Source organism: Aedes aegypti, chromosome 2, assembly GCF_002204515.2.
Source record: "Aedes aegypti strain LVP_AGWG chromosome 2, AaegL5.0 Primary Assembly, whole genome shotgun sequence".
NCBI lineage: Eukaryota > Metazoa > Arthropoda > Insecta > Diptera > Culicidae > Aedes > Aedes aegypti.
This window is the reverse complement of record NC_035108.1, coordinates 114,881,056-114,891,094: the sequence shown is the minus strand read 5'-3', so window position 1 is coordinate 114,891,094 and position 10,039 is coordinate 114,881,056.

The following is a 10,039-nucleotide window of genomic DNA, read 5'->3' as shown; positions in this document are numbered from 1 at the left end:
GTAATTTTCTTCAGCGGGTTTGAGGGCCCGACTGGCATAAGAAATAATTCGATTATTATCAAACTCATCCTTCTGCAACAAAACAGCTCCTATGCCTCTAATAGAACTGTCTGTTTGTACAACAAACTGTTGATTGAAGTTCGGATGGTTCAACATGGTATGTTCGAGGAACAAATCTTTCAACTCCAGGAATGCTCGGGCTTGGCTTGTACCCCAACTCCATGTTCGATGATTATGGAGCAGGTCGTAAAGGGGTCTGGCTTTCATAGCGAAATTGGGAACAAAACGTGCAACGTAACTGGCTAGTCCCATGAAGCTGCGAAGATCTTGTACAGATGTTGGAGTTGGGAAATTTCGTATCGTTGCCGTTTTAGCGGGATCAATAGAAATACCATTCTGTCCTATTATATGTCCCAAAAAATCCACTTGCTCTTGGAAAAAAGTGGATTTAGATATGCTAACTTTGAGGCCATGGATAACTTTTTGTAGGTATTATTGACAGATTCTTGCAGATAACTAGAAATATGTGCCAGAGACTCTAATTTCTAATTATTTGTAAGTTATCCATGCTCGTAGAAGAACTCCTGTGATAACACTTGAAGGAATCTTTGGTAAATAACTATATGGTGAAATCACTAAAAGTTTCTGAAGATAATACTGCACGTATCACCAAAAGAATTTTTTACAGTAATACCTTGACGAATCCGAGGATGGATACCTGGAAAATTTAAGTACATATCCAAAGAGTATTCTCGTATCATAGAGCGCTAGAAGGTTGATGTCTTACGCAAAGGTGCATGAATTGTGAATGAATAGCACTAGAAAGCCATGCAAGAGTTTTCATGGTTTTTCCAATACCTAATACATGAACTGTCACATTCATCAGACGTCATTTTTCAATGTCCCCTAATGTAACTTAGTAGAAGTATTTTCAACGGAAATATCATGTTGTTTGAGGCTACCAAAGCCAAAAAATGATTCTATGACACTACCCCGAACGCCACTTCCCCGAATGCCACTACCCCGAACGCCATTACCCCGAATGGGTCATTACCCCGAATGCCACTACCCCGAATGGGTCACTACCCCGAACGCCATTACCCCGAATGGATAACATTTTGAGACATATTCTAGTTAGAGAGTGGGGAGATAATTGAACGATTCCTTTTGAGTATTTCACGAGTTTGGGTCAAAAATGTATTTTTCAATTATTAGAAGATAAAAAAGCAGCTAGTTGTTCAGCAAATAATATTTACACACTAAGTTTTGTCCTCTAATTTTGGGAAGATTCACACAGCCACATTGCAATGCACTGAAGAACAGCCTATTTCGAAAAGAAGGGTGAATTTATTATGAGAAGGATAACTATAATATGCACAAAATTAGGATGTAGTAAAGTCTCTTATTGGACGTCGGTAGCCACTTCCTTTACTCATTTTTATAGGTGTCGGGCGCTAAGATTAAGATCTTCTTAAAGATTTTGTTTCGTAAACGATGGTAATGGAAGAGTTCACCCTGAGATAGTCGCTGCAAGGGTTGTTCTATGAAACCCGCCTAAAAACTAACCTAATAGACGACCGTTCCGCTATCGCACTTGTACACTTGTACATGTCAGAAAAATCGGCGGCCTCTGATTGACGCTACAGTAAGAACTTTTGGTGATTTGTGGGATCATTAATTTGAATTTATGTGAGATAACTACAAAAAAATTTTTTTTTGATTTAAGATAATGCAGAAATGATGATGGCAGAAAAGTGGTGAGTACATCCATAAGTGACCTGTCTGTTTTAATACAAGAAGATAGAAGAAAGGGAAAATTTCCGATTAGAATTATAGCAGGAATCACTTTAGTGAATGCCTTCAAGATATATTCCTTTATAAAAACCTGTTCTATATGGAAATATTAGTGACTAGCTTATCCAACAAAATCGTAAAAGAACAGCCTATTTAAAAAAGAAGGGCAAATTTCTGGTGAAATGTTTGCAGCTATGACGTGAATGGTCACTGTAACAACGTGATGCTATGACACAACCTATATTCATAAGAAAGAAAAATATTTGTTCAAAAACAAAATTGAATTATGAACACCACCAACAAGTCCAAATACCGGTGATTACGCATCTGTTAAGCAACACCATATTGAGGGTTATGGATTCGAATTCCTTTTAGTCAATAAAAGGCTTATTTTATTAAAGCCCATTCACAAATTTCGTAACGCTGAAGGGAGCAAAAAAGTTTGTGGGTGGTTGTCCTCAAAATTTTACAGCCCATTCACAATATGTAGAATTTCCATACAAAAAAAAGTACGAGGGGGTGAGTAGGTGTTAAAAATGGCAATTTTTTTTTTCTTTTTTTTTTTTATTAAGGCATTCCGTGCTCGTGGCCAATACTGTGCCGGAATCAGGTGATCTGTAGCTTCTTTACCGATACGATCTATTTTCAACATATCTATATTTACATCTTCTTTCACTCTCTCCTACTCTTTCTCTCACACCGAGCAGGTAGGAGAGAGCTCTGTTGTTAGTGAGGCTAGCTGCCTGCGAAGAGGGTCAGTTTGTCTCAGTCACCATCTGATACTGACGGAGGATGGATGTGCTCTCCAAAGCACGGTCCTCCGTGAGGCGTCTTCTGGTGGCTGGACGGGTTTTTTGTGGAGGGGCTGGGAATCGAACCCATGACCTTCCGCTTATGAAGCGAAAGCGTAACCTCAAGGCTACAGACCCCCCTGAAATGGCAATTTTTGGCGAAATGAAATTTGTGAATGAACCCTTGAATTGCGAAGGTGCCCACTGAGCTGATAAACAGGCACTGTCACAGAAAGAATGAGAAGAATATAGTTGCCATCAAGATATTTCGAAAGAATAGCTGGCATATAAAATAAGGGAAAATATATGATGAAGATTTGACCGACGAATTTTACGTGCCATTAATTACCAGCCTTCATTAGAGACGCATTTTTGCACGCAAAACAAGATACTGTACTGTAGAGTTATGTTTGATCCTTCGACCTTGACGCTTGCTCCTACGGGGGCCGGCGATGAGGGCAGGATCAAACATGTCGCGCGTCGGTCGAGTGAAAGTGAAAAAGTGGCGTGATCGTTTAGTTGTGTTTGATCCTTCGACCTTGACGCTTGCTCCTACGGGGGCCGGCGATGAGAGCAGGATCAAACATGTCCCGCGATCGGTCGGGTAAAGTGAAAAAGTGGCGCGTTCGATTAGTTCTTTTTGATCTTTCGAAGTTGACACTTGCTCCTGGGCAGTGCAGCAAGAAAGCCCGAGCAGTCGTCAGTTGTTTTCCCTCTCGGGTCGTGCGCCTATTTTCTCTGAGTGCTTTTATATAGCCGATCAAATGAGTGAAGCTGAAAGTGGATTGTTGCTGCTCAAGAATGACGGATCAATTGGTGAGCTCGTTTCATGCTACTATTTCTAATCTATAAAATATGTATGACTGCACCTTTAATCGTTACAACGGTGAGACGTAAATATGATTTTTCAACAAACTATGAAAGGTTCGTCACTGTGAGTGTCGACATAAACTCTGATTCATAAATTATTAATGTCTAATTTTTTTTTTCAAAACACCTTTTTCCTTTTACCTTTATTTTTGTAATTAAAAAAGAACTTTGAATGGTTCTACACTACGAGTTTAGACTTGCGAAAGGTTCACTTTATTCAACAAACTTTGAAAGGTTCGTCACGTCAAGTGTCGGCATAATTTTTCTCTACATAGATATTGTTCATATCAAATGAAAAAATAATATTTACATATAAGCATGTTTATATCTCACCAATAATTATTTATCATGGTCTAATCGCTTATCAAAGTGAATCCTGTGACCCAACGATCCTCCCCATTAACAAACATCCCTCCCAGTAACCTTTGTGGAGATGCAGAGGCAAACACGGTCTCCAAATAGCAAAGGTTACACACTAACATTCCTTCCCCCAATCCCACCTGACTGCAAGGACGTGGCCGGCGCCGTTATTGACCATATGACCATAAATAGAGGCACTGAATTATGCACACTGAAGAAGATTATGGCCAATCCCAGCCGATCTTCTAGTTGATTCTTTGTGCATTTTCACTGACTCCGGTCAATCACGGAATAGCAACCATTGATATGTGTAGTCAGTCTAAGCTAAGCTAAGCTAAGCTAAGCTAAGCTAAGCTAAGCAAAACAAGATACTGTACTGTATCTCATACTATTCGGGGTAATGGCTCATTCAGAGTAGTGGCGTTCGGGGTAATGACCCATGCGGGGTAATGGCTTTCGGGGTAGTGACTCATTCGGGGTAGTAGCGTTCGGGGTAGTGGCGTTCGGGGTAATGGCGTTCGGGGTAAAGGGATGGAGCCCAAAATATTGATGGATTTTGAAACGAATTCTAAGATGATTTATTAAAATTATTTCTGAACATTTTTTGACAAAATTCCTGATACCTGGTAGAACTCCGAATGTAGTAATTGAAAGAACGGAAATATATACCTGAAGGAAGATCTACAGTATGGCCCATAAAAAATGCGAAAATCGTCATATCATGTTTTGTGGTAGTTTTAACATGGACAATGTGAATTAAACATAAATATTATTCATTACACTAAGGTCTTTTTTTACACAATTCCCCGTGCCGTGCAAAAAAAATCCGCGCAAAAAAAAAAACAGTGCTAATTCCGGAATCGGTGTAAAAATAAACCGTGTTATTTCTGGAATCCGTGGAAAAAGTACCGTGTTAATTCTGAAATCCGTGTAAATAAGAAAAAAAAGCTGTGTTAATTCCGAAATCCGTGTAAATAAGTAAAAAAACCGTGTTAATTCCGAATTCCGTGCAAAAAAAAGTACCGTGTAAATTCCGAAAGGCGTGTAAAAAAAGCCGTGTTAAAGCAAAACGTGCAAAAAAAAACCGTGTAAAAAAAACTTTAGTGTACTTGTATTGTTTAATCTATTTAGAATCAGTTTTTCGTTCTGGACATGATTTTTATATGTCACTTTCACCTTACCAGAGAGGAATTAGAAACATCCCTTTAAATTTTATCATGCGTACGTCGAGTTCAATATCTGTGTGATGAAGGCTTCTAAAACACCAACAATGGCGTGAGATTCTTCACAGGCCTTGTCTCCAGCATACGCCCATATCAAATGATAGAATTGGTTTATATCCGGGTCATTGGAGACTTAAACATATTTTCGAAAAAAAAAAAACGGCTCATTTTGGAGAGCTTGGATTGAACCTTCATATAAGTGTGATGAGCGGCTCCGTTTTGCTCAAAACCTATTAGCTAGTATTGATATAAGTTATCTCTAACCGAACGAACAAATTTCATCCTCAAAAATCTGTTATAGACCTCCGTATTTATTTTTTATTCAACTTTAACAAAAAATAAAGGCATATCAAACCTATAAGAAGCTAATGCCCTCAAAGCTATGACCGTAGCAAAATATTTTATTGTACGTTATCAGTACGTTCTCTAAGAACTCCTCCATCCTAAAATTTTTAACAATAAAGTGTGACTTTTGAAGGTGGAAAGTTAATCACCAGAGTATACGACAATCAGACCCTTTTTCTAGCTTTGGGCGGACAAAACTTTGAACTTCTTTGCTTCATTACATTATTTAGGACAGCAAGATAAATATGACAACATTTGTCCTGGATAGCGAAGTTATGTCAGAATATACTAAAATAATCAGAAATCACATTCACTAGCAAAAACAATGAAAATAACGCTTGTGGATGCTAAATTCACGTTCAAACAATTTTTACATTTTTTATGGGCCATACTGTAGATGAATATCAGATATAATTTGTCACTTTTATGATTTCTGTCGTCCTAAACGATGCGCGTGTTTATTTTTACTGCTGATATTTTGAAAATAGTTGCTATAAATTGGCGGGCCATATTAGTCTAGTTATTATATTGTAGAATTGTAAGACTTTTTACTTTAAGAGTGATCGAAAAAGCCAAGATTGCTGCAGTTAATTTAGGGTAACCCAAAGATATATATTATTTAACGATATGAATTGGCAAAAAAACGTTTAGTGTTTTTTTCCTTCCTAGAGCAGTACTATTTTCCATCGGCCATAGGGGGGAGGGGGTTCAGTTAGCCCAAAACACCCTATCCTGCCCCTCTTTGGCAACGCCCTTGCTTCCAAGCGCCTTGTGCTGATTGCTGGCTGGTTGGATGGTCGGCTAGTGGTATTTCACTTCGACGTATTTGGTGTCCTAACTAATGGATAGAGACACGCTGCCGAAGCCTTTGCTGTGGTGCTCAAGCAATCAGAGCCAGTAGAAAGTTGGAGAAATGACGGCGCAGAACGTTCAATTAACTTTAGTCATTAGCTATGAATTATTACACAAACAATCACTGCAAAATCCTTGCCCGATTCGGAAGCACACTGCTGCAGTGCGGATTGACATTAAAACTTAAATAGGTTGGAAGCTTGGCCAAAATGGGTGTGCTCTCCTGTGCTTCCGGCGTCTCCGAAGTGGACGATTTCAAGCACTGACTGGGATAGGCTTCAGTGGAGTGACAGATACGAATTGAAACACTATTGGAATGCACTGCGGCTGCTAGCCAAGAAAATCAATTAGGGAAATGGTAACTAAATTAGGAATAACGAGATTTAGTAATTTACGGAATTGATGTGCACTGTATGATGCGCTGTATAGTGAGTTGGCTAAACGCACATGAATGCAAAATCAAGCTTTTCTGAATTATATGAAATTCACGGATAAATTTCTTTACAGTACATAAATTAATTAAAAACATACAAACATAAAGCGCTTTGAGAACCAGTAAATGTAATTAGTCCAAAATATTGAAGAACTGCGTTTTCACACTGATAACAGAAATAGGGGCCCAGACAGCCATAGTGGTAAATGCGCAGCTATTCAGCATGACCATGCTGAGGGTCGTGGGTTCGATTCCCGCTGGTCGAGGATCTTTTTGTAAAGGAAATTTTCTCGATTCACAGGGCATAGAGTATCTTCGTACCTGCCACCCGGTATACACATGCAAAAATTTTGGTTTGAAAAACTGTCAAAATTGTCTTACGTATTTAATGGATCGCCCCTTTTCAAAGTGATTATACATGCAAGCATTTCATCAGTATTGACCCCTTCTTTCTTAAATAGGCTGTTCTTTCTAGTTTTCGCCGGAAAAGCAGGCCACTATTTTTTCTATTCTCTGGAATGAAGGATGATGTCCTTTTTCCTTTTATTGACCCCTCTACCGACAGCTGCATTTTTTTACCACAAAAATATATTCAGATAGCGATAATTTTCTTGTTTTTTTCATTATTTTCGCACCATGTTTTCACAAGTTCTTAAAAAACTTTCTATTTTTAGAATCTGTTTCAGTATTGATCATTGTTCATCTGGATCCGGAAATATTCGAAATTTCCTTGGGGGTCCGACGCGTTGCCATAACCCTCGTAATTATCTCAGGCTACAGATATTCTCTCACATTCTGTTATTTGCTTTTTAAAGCTTTACTTTGATGAGAGTCTACTGTGAAAAAACGAAACCATTTTGGACGTGACAAGATCTTGAAATCTTCAAAAAACGTCGTATTTAAATTTTGAGATTTCTCGGAAACATCTTAACCGATTTGTACGATTTTTTAAGAGTAGCTCATTATTACCTGATATTGTGTAGCCCATATTTTGTTTTTTTTTTGAAAAACTGAGTAAAACCTGTTCCAATCTTATTAGTGACAAAATGATCGAATATGGCACTCACTATAATAATTTGATTCTGATAGGAGATTTCAATACAAATATTATGAAAGCAAGTCCCAAATCAAATCGCTTCAAAGATACCCTTATGTCTCTTTCACTATTTAATGTTGGACTGGAACCCACCTTTTTTCACCCCACTGGTGCTTCCCAACTAGATCTTATGTTAACAGACAACGTAGAAAACGTTCTTAGGTTCAATCAAATCAGTGTTCCCAACATATCCCATCACGATCTTATCTTCGCTTCGCTTGACTTCGATACTACGAAGACCAATAATGATGTTTTTTATAGAGACTATAAGGCACTTGATCCGGAAATTGTTCTCAACAAATTTAACGAATCTGACTGGGAGCGGTTTTATTCAATCACTAATCCTGATGTATTAATTGATATGTTTAACAATACTTTGAATTCAATCCATGAAGAATGTGTTCCTCTACGTAAAGTTAGAAAATCTAAGAATAAGGTTAACCCTTGGTTCAACAGTCAAATCCAAATAGCTTTCATAAATCGAGATCAAGCTTATAAAAAATGGAAGCATTCTGCTGATTCGGATGATTTTGCACGCTATAAAATACTTAGAAATTTATCAAATCGACTAGTGACTCAAGCAAAGCGAAGTTATTATAATGCGCAATTTAGTGGAGAGATGACTACAAAAGACTTCTGGCACAGAATTCGTTAAACAGGATTAGGTAAGCCAAATTCCAACATAGAAAGCGATTTTAATGCAGATGAAATTAATGCTTCATTTCAAAGGCGTTTTACATCGCAGATACGCACTATTACGCATGATCCCAGAAATAACAATGACAGACGTTTTGCCTTCCAGCCGGTGCGAATTTTCGAGATTATTAACGCAGTATATGAAGTTAAATCAAATGCGATTGGGCTTGATAATGTTCCAATAAAACTGATAAAGAGTCTACAACCATTGTTGTTGGCACCCCTTTCACATATTTTCAATAGTATCATTGAATCCTGTGTTTACCCTCAAGTGTGGAAACTAACAAAAATAATCCCATTCAGGAACAGCTTACGACCCATAAGTATAATAAGTGCGATATCAAAAGCATTTGAACGAATTCTGAAAAACCAGATATGCTGCTTTATTCACGAAAATAACATGCTATCATCTTTGCAATCTGGTTACCGTAGTGGTCATAGTACCAAAACTGCGATGTTGAAAGTTTGTGACGATATAGGCCTCGTATTAGATAGAGATAGTAAAGTTGTTCTTGAGGGATTCCACGGAGGCATGCAAGTCGATTCTGATCGACCATTTCAAAAATATCTGAAACTTTGCACAGTTTTTCAGTTCCATCTAAATCGTCATTTTCCGATATCAAATCTTCAAGTTGAGTCACGACTAACTTTTCAAAAGGGTGTATGTGAAAATGGTTCAAAAATATTCAAAAAGCTGCACAGCAAAAACGGTTCGTTCGATTGTTAGACAACTAAAGAAACAAAGTTAGACAACCAAATAAAGATTCCAAAAAAAATACACACAGTAAAAAAATTTTTTTTTGCATTAAAAAACATCATTTTTGTCACAAAAACTCAAATATCGCAAAACCCTATCGGAATACCAACGTAATTTTTTGAGGGAAAACGGTCCATTATATTAGCTATCTACCATAAAAATTTGGTGATGGTAAGCCAATAAACAAAAAAGTTATGACATTTCAAATATTTCACAAATTTGACACTCAGTGAAAAATTTTTTTTTTTTTCATTGTTAATTTTTTTCAGGACCGCAGTTTGTTGCTGAATTTTTTGTTAAGGGTACCACATGAGGTTAACAAGTTGTTTTCATGATATATTATTTAATTATTCATAACTATTATAGCATCTATTAGAAAGTTAGACGCGATCCAGTGTTGTGATCTAAAGTCTTGATAGTGTCATATTTTTTATTGTACGTAACTGAAGAAATATTCTCTCAATAGTGTTGAAACCTTTTGATAAAAGAAACCTATAAGAAATCTAATATTGAAAACAAAAGCTACAAAAAAAGTTTTCTATACAGGTATACGACTAGTTTACCTGCAAAAAGTTTACCTCGTAGAGAACAAGGCGGGTCTATACCCAGGTGATCTAGTATACGTAAAGCAGGTCGGTTTTCTCGGCGCTGGTTTTCTCCACAAAGTTAAAATCTGATTACACCTGGGTATAGACCCGCCTTGATAGAGAATAGACTTTGTTAATCATATTTGGGAGAAAGCGAGTAACTTCAACAACATCAAAAACATGATAGGTACATACCATGAACATACTCACGAAAAAGCTAAAAATATACTACCAC